The 13,115-nt window shown below is 48.7% G+C and overlaps 1 protein-coding gene across 7 annotated transcripts in view; it reads left to right on the top strand.

The window, feature by feature from the left end:
* Positions 1-2,782: 2,782 nt before the first annotated feature.
* The window catches only part of KLC4 (kinesin light chain 4), a 49,537-nt gene continuing 39,204 nt past the window's right edge, over positions 2,783-13,115 (top strand). For 2 of the 7 annotated variants that reach the window (XM_074949783.1, XM_074949785.1), the window contains exon 1: positions 2,790-2,980. The gene's annotated coding sequence lies outside the window, so the exon portion shown is untranslated. Of the gene's footprint in view, positions 2,981-7,810; positions 7,962-13,115 lie in introns of those variants that run through there. The other 5 variants (XM_074949776.1, XM_074949781.1, XM_074949782.1 and 2 more) reach the window with 5 other exon arrangements.

The raw sequence follows: 13,115 nt of genomic DNA, 5'->3' as shown, positions 1-13,115 counted from the left end.
ATGGTTGAATGGGGACAGGTTTTCTTAGTGCAGAGTATGGTTGGCAAGGGAAATTGGGCAGGTTGCCTTAGCACCAGGTGTGGTTGTTGAGGGGCCAAATTTCATAAATTTTAAGGCCAGAAGGGACCATTATGATCATGTTTTCTGACCTCCTGTGTAACACAGGCAGGAGACTCTCTCACAGTGATTCCAGTATCAAGCCAATCACTTCTAGCTGAGCCTTTTAGAAAGAGATCCAGATTTTATTTCTAGAGTCCAAGTGACAGAGAATCCTCCATGGGTTAGTCATTGTCATGGTCTAAAATATACACCTTATTTCTAGTCTGAATCATAAGATATCTCTTACCCACGTAGGTACTTGTAGACTGGGAATAACCTTCTTTTGAATAAACTAAGTAGAGTGAACTTCTTTAGTGTCTCACTATAAGGCAAGTTTTCCAGACCTCAAATCATCCTTTTAGCTCTTTTCAGAACTTTTCCAGTTTCTCAAAAAGTTCTTACTGAATGAAGTGTGGATGGCAGAACAGGACACGGTATCTGGTAATGTGCCCATCAGTGCAGTAAACAGAGGTGATGCCATCACGTTTCTACTTGATGTTCTCCTACTTATACATCCAAGAATTGTGTTGGCTCTCTTAGCCACAATATCACACATGGAGTTCATGCTGAGTTGGTTATCTGTCATAATCCTGAAGTCCTTTTCAGGGTCACTGCTGTGATGTTGCACTCTATATGATTTTATGAAAGTATGCTGATGAGTGTGAATATAATGTAACTAAAATATGCTTCATGCAAAAAGTCTCTTGTAAGGTATCATTACAAAGCTAATAATCTACTGAGTGTGGTCATCCTATTTGTATAAATGTATCACTCTTGTATCTGAAACGAGAAATATGAAATATAACTCTGAGGGCCAATTTTAATTATGCAAAGTGTGGGCCATTAATGGTGGTTTGGAATCTTGATTGCTCCCATCAACCAGGACAATTGACTGTGGATGGCTCTGTTTGCAGGCAGGCCTTCCTGTGAGTCAGACTGGGAGGAATGAAGACTTGGATTCCAGTTCAGGTGACAAGACCCCATCTTTAACCTGGTGTTTTTCCATTGAGAAGGAGGGGTGGGAACCCAAAGGGACAAAGAATTCCCGCTTTATGCAAAAGATATATAAGTGGGTGGAACAGAACAAGGGGGAGGCAATCATTAGAAATTCCCTAGCTACCACCTGAGCTGGAACAAGAATTGTACCAGGGGAAAGGATTGTGTCCAGACTCGGAAGCCATCCAGTCTGTGAAAGAAACTTATTGAAACATCTCTAGGGGTGAGATTTTATCTGTATTCAGTATTATTACTGTACTTGACATAGACTTGCATGTTTTGTTTTATTTTGCTTGGTAATTCACTTTGTTGTGTCTGTTACTACTTGGAACCACTTAAATCTTACTTTCTGTATTTAATAAAATCACTTTTTACTTATTAATTAACCCAGAGTATGTATGAATGGGGGGGGGGGGAAACAGCTGTGCATATCTCTCTGTCAGTGTTATAGAGGGTGGACAATTTATGATTTTATCCTGTATAAGCTTTATACAGGGTAAAACAGATTTATTTAAGGTTTGGACCCCACTGGGAGTTGGGCATCTGAGTGTCAAGGACAGGAACACTTCCTAAGTTGCTTTCAATTAAGCCTACAGCTGTTAGGGGATGTGGTTCAGACCTGGGTCTGGGTTTGCAGCAGGCTAGCGGGTCTGGCTCAAACCAGGCCGGGCACTGAAGTCCTAAGTTGACAGGGCAGGAAAGCAGGAGCAGAAGTAGCCTTGGCACATCAGTAGGCAACCCCTGGGGGGGGTTCTGTGATCCAGCCCGTCACAACTGTATTAAAGATAAAGTCCCCATGTTGTAAGTATGACCTACTTTATTTTTTCCGCGGCCTTGTATTTGTCTTGTATTAAAACACATGTTGTTTGAATGGGCCAAAGTTACCAAGTGATCCTGATGACTGACCTGTCCTTATAATTCTATACCATTCTGACAGTATTTGTGTCATCTGCATATTTCATCAGCACTGCTTTTATACTTACTTTCAGATCTTTGATAAAAATATTAAACAGTATTCGGCTAAGAACAGATCTGTGTGGTACCCCCCCAGAAACGATTCCTTTGCAATTCCTTTTCGCAATCTGTCAGCCAGCTTTCAGTCTATTAAATATAACCTACATTCATCACAGATAGTGCTTTACTTTAAACCCGTGCCACGTGGGACTCGACCAGAGGACGCGTCTGGACTTCCGTAAGCTAGGTCCACACCAGCGGTACCGTCCTCCGAGCTGGTCGTCTCTTCAAAAGACCCCCCTCGAGTGTGTTCAACGAGACCTATTTCCCCAAAACTATGTTATGCGGCTGGATGCACCTCCTTAACCATCAGCCCGGCGGCAGGCGCGCTGGCCCTGGGGGGCGGCCGCTCCCCCTGGCTGGCAGTGGTCTCCATCATACGCTGGGGTGACAGTTTGGTTCCAGGGCTCCCAGCACCCCCACGAGACACACTGCTCCAGCGCCCCTGCCCGAGGGCCGCGAGGCCAGGCCTTGCAGGACCCCCTGGGTGGCAGGGAGCTGGCAGCCCAGCGGGCACGAGCCCCGGCCGGGCTCTCCCCACCACCACTGCAAGGGACCAGCGCGTCCCCGCCGCGCGCGCGCAGCGCCCGCAGGGAACGACTCTGCCCCGCGCCCCGCCCGCGCGCGCTCACACGGCCAACGCTGCAGCAGGGCGCGCGCCCAACGGACGAGCCCGGCCCTCACGCGGCTGCGGGGGGCCTGTCAGAGCAGCCGGGCAAGGCGGGGCGGTTGCTAGGCCACGTGACGTGCCCTACGGCCGCCCCGCGGGGCATTGTGGGAAGCGGCTGCCGGGCTGAGGCGATCGACTTGGGTTTAAAGGGAGCGGGGCCGGCGGCGACGGTCGGAGCCAGGGGGCCCCGCTGAGTGAGGGGTGAGTGAGGCGGGCGCCTGGGATTGGCGGCTCGAGCCCCCCGCCCCGAGCGGCTCGCCCCTGCCAGCCGCGGGCCTGGGGCGGTGACAGGCCCGGGGCCAACTGTCTGGCCTGAGCGCCCCGGACCCGGCGCCGCCGACAGCCGGCCGGAGCTGGTGCGCCCGGTCCCGCGGAGGCGGCGGCCGCGCCGGGGCCCTAGCCCGCCTGGGGAGCGGGCGAGGGCCTGTCTCCGCTGGGCCCGGCTTCCCAGCGGGGCACCGGGCCGCCCGCTGGCAGGGGCCGCTGGTGACAGGCCGGGGGTGGGGTGCCCGTGGCAGGGAAGACGCTCCCGCACTTGGCAGGTTTCTCAATCCAGCGCAGCCGCTCCGGGGAGAGACCTGGGTGCCCTGGTGAGCCCCCCAGGGACAACACCTGCGCCCTGGGCAGCAATGGCCAGAAAGATAAAGACCCTGATTAGGGGGTGAGGCATGAGAGAGCGGGACTAAGCGTGAAAATGGCTATGCCACGGAAAGGGCACTGGGCTGGGACTTCAGAGCTCTGGGCTCTGTTCCCTTCCTAGCCCTGCCACTGGCCTATTGCCTGACCATGGACACGTCCCTCGCTCCTGGGGTGGCAGGGAGGTGGCTGGGCGCGATGGGATGCAGTGAAGGAAAATACAGTGGCTGTGAGGGGTGGCTTCCTGGCAGTCAGGCACTCCAGTGAATGACGTCCCGAGGGAAGAGGGATCACTCCTGCTTGGAATGCTTAAAACTAGACTGGACCAAGCTCTCAAGAACAGAGACCAGTCCTGCCCCTGGCGATGGACTAGGTGGGATCTAACAGGTCTTTTCTATAGCCAGCATCTCAAAGTTTGGCCTGATGCAGAACTAGTGTTGCAGGGAGAAATCTTCCCAACTTAGGAAAAGGTCTGACTTGAGTAACCAGCTGTCTGCTTGCCCTTGATACATGGCAAAACCATGTCAGTCAATGCTTTGTGATGACCGGTCCAGGGCACGCTGCCCTAAAGTGCAGGGTCTTTCTGCACAGCCTAACTGCAGGGGGCACTTGGCCAGCTCTGTGCTAGGATGGCAAGGAGGGTCTGGCAAAGGCAGGAGAGTAACCAGGCGCTTCACCTGTCCTGCATTCTGTGTGGCTTAGCAGGGGTCTTAATAATCAGTGAAGGCAGAGCTGCGTATGAAACCCATGATGAGAGTCCAGGTCTGGGTAAGAGGCAAAGTCCTGAATTCAAGCTGGGGCAGAGCATTCTGCTGCTGTTGAAGTGTGCTGAGCCACGCTCTCTCTCACTGTATGTAGTCTACTTGTCTAAACTAATAATTAGTAGAAAATTTACACAAATTGGACATCCTTGTTTGATTGAAGAGCACTTTGAGTCTGCGTACAAGTGCCCCTTTGATTGTTGGGAAGGCAGCAATCAGTGTTACCTTACCCCAGATGCTTACAGGGGAAAGAATCCGGGTCAACTGAATCAGTGCAGACTTGGTTGACTGGGAGGCTGGGTGGACACAACATAATGGACCAATCAACATACTCCACTCTGACAGCAGTCAGACAAATCTCTTATTTGCTGGCTGAGAGTCCCTGAAATCAACCCCACCCCCAGGCTTCTGCATGGCAATGCCTTAGCTGGAAGCGAGCTTTGGATAGCTTTCAGGGACGGCAATTTTTGCCCCCTTTGTGCGCCATGGTATTTCCCAGCCATGTTCCTCCACTTAAGCTACTGCTCCGTTCAGTAAAACCCCTGCTCTGCCCTTCCAGAGATGCTTGTCTACTAGCTGTGCTCCTTCTGCACAGCAGAGGGATGGGGGAACACAGCCAGCATGGAGGAAACTAGAGGCTGCAAAGCTGTGGATGGCCTGCTGAGGAGCTGCACAGAAGTCAGGGTTATTCTGGGATGGGCCCATAGTTGAGGAAGCATTTCTGAGATTGGGGAGGGAGCAGCAGAGATGGAATATAGCTGTCCAAGTAAGCTGAACTTAGCTGACTAGAGAGCTGCCTTCTTTGGGTTTGTTGCACTGTAATTCAAGTTAATAGATTGCCAGCTAACTGTTGTTAACTAATACCTCTGTTCATGCTGATCCTGGACACTACAAAGTCAGCAGGAGTGTGGTATGGTGCAGCACTTGGCCTTGTGTTCCTGTTTGAATAATTAATCCTATGCATCATGTACTGGGGTGGTGGTGTTTCATTTTGTAAAAACTTTGTGGAGTTCCCCTTTTTCCCATGGAGGGATGGGATGAGGGGGTAAAAATCTCTACAAATCTGTGTAAGATCATACTGCAGGCTTTAAAAATTCCCAGCCCTTGGCTCTGGTGCCATGTAGCCATCCAGCTGTCAGGGTTGCTCCATCTCTGTCTAGGTCCTCATGCCCCCCTCTGTGTTTTCTGATCATGTTAACCCTGGTCATAAACACAACCTCAGAAGTTCTCTCGACATAACTGACCGCAAATGAAAATACCCACTTTATGACCATGCTGACTCCCTTCTCTCCTCTGTGCAAAGGTACCTGCCTGCTTTGAGCAGGGTATTCATCTGTATGCTATGCATAGAGAGAGGGTTGGTGGAAGGTGTCCTCCCTCTGGAAGGTAAGAACTTCCACTTGCAGTGAGAGGGTGCATAGGAAAGGTGTAGTGGGAATGGGTAGATGTTGTTTCTGGGCAATGTCTGGAGAATGAGTTGTGAAATTATGGTCTTTTGAATGTAGTGGGTAGTTGAGATGGGCATGGTGGAGGCATTTGCTCTGCATGTGGAGGCAAGGTGTTGACATCTGGCGAGTAATGTGCAGGTGAACTGGAGGATGCTCTGTGGCCATGCAAGGTTGGGGTGGGAGATGGCTTGCAGTCCATGCTGGAACGTAGGCAGGTGTCAGAGTTCCTGGTCTGAAGATTGAAGAGGGGCAGGCATGTGGTATTAAGCTTGTTTGGGAAATAGTGCAATTTTACATATAAACCTCTATTTCGGAGATTGTATGAACTGAGTTGTAGGTGAGTATCATCTTCCCTGTTAACATCTATATTAGTAAAGGCCTAGGTTTTAAGAGTAATGTTGCTTGCTGTCCACACAGTGAAACAACCTTCATTCTAAGCAACAGGTGTGTTCGTTCACAGGGACTCTGGACTCTTGTTATCTGCTGGAGCAGCTGCAACTCTCTGGGTAAGGTACAGGGGAGGCCGGACTTGAGCTTCCTTAGAAGCGCAGGGCAGAGTTAATATTTACTCCCCGAATCAAGGAAAGGTTCCTTTTCCTTGGCAGAGGCGCAATAAAAAGACTTGCCTTCTACTTTAGAATTTACTAGGTGTTTCATCTCCAGACTGAGTGGAAACCAGCCCCATCTGATGCATGAGTAAAGCTCCTAGCCCCAGAGAGCCAGGCGGATTCCTTACCCTCTGTGTGCATTTTTCCCTTTACAAAAGGTAAAGTGCCGGTGGTAGGGCAGCCTGTCCTGAGAGGCAGTGTTTTTGGGGGGTAGAAGCAGTTGTTGCTGTGCAGTGCACTGTACACTGAGGTCATATCCTCAGGCCAGGGATTGACTGTCTAGCTAGGCCATGTCTTTGCTGCCAGAAAAGGTGGTTTTACAGTGAGCTAACTAGTGAACATTTGCTGTGTTGCCATGGAGCTGAGATGCTGGAGTGTTTACTGTGATGTAGCAGGGCAAGGTCGGCACTGCACCCCTGCCCTGGTTTGCCTTCGCTGCGCTACACTGCGGTAAAACTATAGTGGCTTCTCTTTACTAGGATTCTGCAGTGAGATGGCAAATGCGCGTTAATTATACCATGGTGAAAACACAATTTTGAGATCAGACACAAGAAGTGTGTATAACAAACATTCAGCAGGAGAGGTTGAATGATAATATCCCTTATTGATACCCTGAAGAAGCAGGGTGAAGAGAGCATTGGGCTGGGCTTCTCCCCTCTTCCCCAGGGACACTATATAGGACAGAGCCAGAACCCTGAAGCTGCAGGCCACGTAGCTGTAGCAGTGGGGTAGCAGAGAGAGCACAGACTAGGGAGCCATTTTAGGGAGTGTTACAATGGCAGCATGTCACTGCTCATTTTGCCCTATGAATGGGGTTGTTTTTGTGCAGGTGGACCAGGCTGAAGGGCAGGCACCTTTGAGCAAGATGGCTGGGAACAAAAACTAACTCCTAACTGCCAAGCTATGTACTTACTGGCAGTTTGGTGGATGTCAGCCTGTCAGTGACTGTGTGGCCACCTTGTCTAGTCAGATTGTGAACTCTGGGCAGGTTCTGTCTCTCTTGTTCTGGGCATATACAGTGCCTAGTGATGTAGGGCCCTAGGTGCTACTGTTATACAAATAGCTGGTAACCCTGCAGTACCAGAGGGTGCTATTGCTAATTTGAGAGTTCCTTAAGCTCCATGTGTTTGGCCTGAGAGTCTGGGGCAGGGCTCACAGAGAAAGTGGATGAGTTTGATTCCAATGACTGTTGATGACTGAACATCTCACTGAAACCCAGCAAATCCTTGGTCACCTGCTGGGGGTAGAAGGAGAAGGTGGTGGCATCAGCACTCTGGGCCAGGTACTGTCTCTAGAATCCCACTCCAGAGAACAGCAAGGCAGGAAGCTTTGGTTGTAACTGTAGGGCAGGACCCTCTTGATGTATGGTGACAGCCTGGCACTGTACTATGCTTGCTGGGATTTCCACTGCCTCCCAGAGGCAGAAGCCTGTGTGGGTTTGGCACGCCATGCTGGTGGTTTTCTCCAGCATTGTTAAGTCTTCTTGTGCTCCCAGGAGAGTCTTGATGGTTTCTCTGTAGCCTGGCTGCACCTCCTCCCCAACCCACTGCAGTAGGGGGAGCTTGGTTGCTGAGCTGCCTAATGTCTCTGTCTCCGTGTGAAGGGAGGTCAGAGCAGCAGCAGATGCTATCATCTCTGTGTATGTAACTGCATCCTGCAGTCGTCTGGTATCCACAGCATCCCTGGGAGTAGGAATACTAATACCTGACAGGCTTCTTCAGGAATCCAGGTACGCTCCTTTCTGGTGCAGGCTGGTGCATGGGGGTGGGATGAGTCACATCCTGGGGAAGGAGGGAGGGCTGGCTCTGTACCTTCCTGCAACAAAGGACTGTACTTGGCCATGCTTTTGCGGTGAGCTAGGCTGGAAGCCTCCTCTTGGGAGGTTCCAAACTAGACTAGGCAATCCTGGTAAATGTACAGTAGGAACACCCCTTTACTAGCCCCCAGCAATGGACTGGGTGGGATATGAGGGGCTTTTCTTTGTCTGTTGGGAAAGATCCGTGTGTCCCTGCTGCAGGACAAAGCACGAGAGAATGTGCCATGTTCTTTTGCTTCTCTGTGACAATTTCAGAGCCTGGAAGTCTGTCTGCTTTCTAAAAAGCTTTTCTTTATCCTCTGCCTTTACTTTAAAAATGTCCAGAGTGTCAGGTCTTGTTTTTCTGGAGGGTCCCTGGGGGCAGGGGCTCAGCTGTAGTCAGGAAGCTCTCTCACCACTTAATTAGAGGTGTGGGAAATTTTGTACAAAGAGACCTTTTATCCCAAGTGTTTTGTGTTTTGATCGGTACTAACAAAAAATGTCTGGGAAAAGAAAATCCTTCCTTTAGACCAGTTAGACTCTGCTTCCCTAGCGTTGGTGATGTCATAACCCTACTATTAACGAGGTGGCCCTCAGGTAAATGAAACCTAAATTATTATTATTTAAAATAAATCCTTAAAGCTTCAGTTTACATCTTAAAAAGGGCCCAAGTCTCTCCCTAGGATGAACTTGTCACTTATTCTCAGCTGAGAATCTGTTATTTTTCTCTTAATGGGTATACAACTAAATTGACTTTCCTTTTCCCCCCATCACCTAATCATCTCGTCATGTTACTTGTTCACTAGAATCCATGGCCTCTTTTATGTATAAATGCAGTCCCGGCCCCTCCCCCTCTGCTACCTTATCAAGGGCAGTCACCATTACAATATTTTGCTACTTGCATAGGCAACACTGTTAACCCCCCCATATACTGGGTACCAGAATATCTGGGAAGGCAGTAAAGTGAATGATTTACGAAGGTATTGGTAAATATATTAATGGTGACCACCATCTCTCTCTCTCTCTACATACTGTTATGTCTCCCATCACCATAACATCTGAGCACTCAAGGGTCCCTGTATCCCATTGCTTTATCTAGTCCTACAGCATCTGAAGTCTTGGAAGTTCAGGATGGAACCAACTATTAGGGCCCATCAAGTGGGAGAAAGCGATATATTACCACTGTATTTGCACCTATTTTAATAATGATTTAAATTTGCAAGCAGGAAATCTTGAGTTAATTCATCAATCTTTTTAATCTTATTTTGCATTTGTACTTTTTAATTATCTTCCTAAAGAGATTTTGATTCTCATTGGTTGGTAACCATTAAAATATGAACTAAATATAGTCTTTACACTAAATTTCTTTTTGCTAAGATGGAGGATAAGTAAATGTGTATAAATCTAGTCTAAGCAATTATATGCTTACTTTACATTTATCAGATTCTTTAATTTTTATATTTTTTACTATGGTGTATGATGCATTTCTTATTTACTAGATTAATCTCTTGTTTTGTTTCATGCTCTATTAGATGAAAATTTGAATTAAATAAAAAATGGACAAAAACACTTAAAACATTTTTATTCATTAAGTAAACCTACCTTACTTGTGCTGGACACATACACTTTGAAAAAATTTGTATCATAACATATTTTGTTGAAAACTAAGGAGGTGTTGTTTGTTGATAATTCATTGAACTGGTCAACACTGTAGTACGAAAAGAGCCATGAGAATGATTAAAGGATTGAAAGACATGCCTTATAATGGTAGACTCAAGGAGCTGAATCTCTTTAGCTTAACGAAGAGAAAGTAAAGGGGTGACTTGATCAGTTTAGAAGTACCTGCATGAAGAACAAAAATTGATAATGGGCTCTTCCGTCTAGCAGACAAAGGTCTAACAAGATCCAATAGCTGGAAGTTGAAGCTAGAGAAACTCAGACTGAAAATATGATGCAAAATTGTAAGTGAGGCTAATTAACTATTCAAACAACTTGCCCAAGGTCATAATGGATTCTCCATCACTGGTAATTTTAAAATAAAGATTGGATGTTTTTTCTAAATCTGTGCTCTAATTCAAACACAAAAGAATTCAGGGAAGTCCTATGACCTGTATTGTGCAGGAGGTCAGACTAGTCACTAGATAGTCACAATGGTCCCTTCTGGCCTTAGAATCTATGGATGTTATCTATCCACCCTGACTGGGTGCTTTCTAGTGCAGTGGCTACTCTGGCTTCAACTGTTCAAGCAATAGGTTTCCCAGCTCTTTCCCCTGAGAAACTCTTACACAGCCTGACATACCTCAGGGGCAGGAAAGTGATAAGCACATCTTCCAGCTCTCTCATTTTGGATCCTAAGGGTATGCCTGTACTGCAGTTAGACACCTGCAGCTGGCCTGTGCCAGCTAACTTAAGGTCAGACTAAGGGGCTGTTTCATTGTGGTGTAGATGTTTGGGCTCGGACTAGATCCTGGTCTCCAGGATCCACTCCCACCTTGCAGACTGCAATAAACTCCCCCAAAAACGAAGGACCTGCACAAACCTCACCACTTTCTGCTCCAAGTACAAGGCATGTTTCTTTGACCTGTCTCTTCTAATATAAACACACACATGAATATATCTGTTGCTAACAACCCTCTTTTCCCTCCCGCCTGAATATCCCTCCAGTGCACACTCTTCTCCCTCTGGAGAGAGGATGAGAGAACAAACAGCACGTGACATACGGTCACATTGCTTAATGCACTATTGGAAGCAACTCGGCGAGATGGTGATGGTGTGGTATGGGAACCTGTACTGAATGGGGAGAAGAGAAAATGGGATGGATTAGTGATTCCCTAGCTCCTGATGGAGAAATCCAGAGCATGTGTTGGACAGCTTATTGAGAAAGTCTTTTCCTTTTTCATAGAATATCAGGGTTGGAAGGGACCTCAGGAGGTCATCTAGTCCAACACCCTGCTCAAACCAGGACCAATCCCCAATTTTTGCCCCAGATCCCTAAATGGCCCCCTCAAGGATTAAACTCACAACCCTGGGTTTAGCAGGCCAATGCTCAAACCACTGAGCTATCCCTCCCCCACTCTTTGCCCTTCCCCAGCCTAGGGTACCTCTCTGCTAGCAGTGTCTGCTCCAAGCTCAGTGGCAGTGCGTTCACTCCACCTGACAATGGAAAGTGTCAAGCTGAATGCCTGAATCATAGCCCCTTGCTACTGGATAAGGTGAGATTTTTCTCATTAGTTCTTCCCTCCTGGGTCCTCACAGGCTTTTTGCTTTTCAGTGTGTAATGTAACTGATGGGAATGGGGAGAGGGATTCCTAAAGGCCACCAGCCTGGCTCCCTTCTGGCAAAGGGGTGACTGCTCTTATCGTGGTGAGGAATGTGGTATAAGTATTCTAGAGGGATCCCCCACTCTCAGGTCTGCCTGTCCCTAAGAGATGCCCTGCTTGAAGGACTTGAACACTTCCTCTCTGTACTACCACCTCAGGGAGACCCTATAATGCCCCAGCCCAGCTGATCTTATGAGTGGTGCCAGGAGTAATTCAGAGAAGGTTATTGGAGACCCTGGACTTCCTGCTAATCTCCATTCAGATGGCAGGCCCCTCTTTCTTCTCGTGGAGTTGGCATCAATCAGCACCACCCCCAGGAGTTCCTCAGGGGCTGAGCGGTTGCAGATTTCAACAGACTCCTTTGTATGAAAGCCTCCACTAAAGCACCCTCTGCCCTGTCCCCAGGAAGCTGGCCCATGTCTCTCTTCCTAGCAGAAGGGAAGCCTAGTCTTTAACTTGACCCGCTCAGCACATACTACAGGCACTGTGCTTTTGTCTGCATTAGGCTTCCTTGTTAGCAAGTGTTAGCTAAATTCTAGTGTAGGCAACCCTGGGATTGTTCTGGAATCTCACACCTTAAACGCACTCTTCCCTGTCCCTCCCTCAGCCCAGGGGTGCCTCTGGTCCAAAGCTGCTCAACTGGGGCTCCCTCATCTTGAAGGGTGAACTCAGATGTCTGCCCTCCTCTTGGAAGCTGCTTTGCCCTCCAAAGGAACCTTGGAAAAGCTTTGCCTGCCCAGACAAAGAGCAGGCACAATGCCCTTATCAGCACTGGGGGTGCAGGGAAGGTTTTCTCTTGAGCTTGCATACAGTGAGCTTGACATTAGCACCCGTTGCCATAGAGCTCCCTTCCTGTCTGAAAGGCTGTGTACCACATGTGGACCTGCCAGCATTGGGAAAGCTGTAAGTGGGGGCTCTCTTGTAACTCCAGGGAAACCCACTGGGGTCAGCATTTTCAAGGGATAATAAATGTCTACTGATGTGTGTGGGGCTTCTTCGGAGACAGGCTGCTCCTGTGCCATTAAGAGGGGGTACTCCTTGACTGTGATGACCTCCGGTTCCTTGATCCTGCCTCTCTCCCTGCTACTTAACGCAGCTGGGACTCTACACAGGTACTAGGAGGAGGCAGCCAGAATGCTGCTCCCAGTCCTTGGGACTATGATTCAGGCTGGAGGATTCCCTTTCTTCTCCCTGCTTGAATAGACGAATGGGGAGTTTGAATCCCCTTCTTAAGCAAAAGCCTCCTCTTCCTGTTGGACACAGCTAGGTGCTGAGCAGGTCTTTGGCTAGGCTGTGCCCCCAGTGTTCAGTATTGGGCTTCACTGTAGAGTAGCTAAGTGTGGTGCTGCTGAGAGCTCTCTTCCCCTCCAGCTCAGCCCCAGCATGCCACTGGTGTTCCTTTGTATATGCAACTGGAGTTGCTCAGCTAGACAAGCATCAATGTTTGGCATTGACAGACACTTCTAAATAAACAGCACAGCAGCAGAGGTCTGTCTGTGTGTAATGGAATAACAGAGCTGTATGGAAGGAGGCCAGGTCTGGAATAGCAGGGGCTGCTGTGCAGTTCAGTTGAGGAATAGCAGGAGTTATTGCAAGCCAGGATTGAGGTGCATATACGGAGCTCTGGGGCTCAGGACTGGAAAAGCTGGAAGTGTTGCAGAGCTCTGTATGTTCAGCTCAGGGCTAGAATGCCCAGGGGTGCTCTGGGTCAGGATTCCTTGGCTCTATTCCCAGATGTGCCCGTGAGACACTTGCCTTGGACAAGTCT

This window comes from Natator depressus, chromosome 3, assembly GCF_965152275.1.
Source record: "Natator depressus isolate rNatDep1 chromosome 3, rNatDep2.hap1, whole genome shotgun sequence".
NCBI classification, from domain to species: domain Eukaryota; kingdom Metazoa; phylum Chordata; order Testudines; family Cheloniidae; genus Natator; species Natator depressus.
The sequence above is the reverse complement of the archived record's forward strand: the minus strand, read 5'-3'. Positions and strand labels throughout refer to the sequence as shown.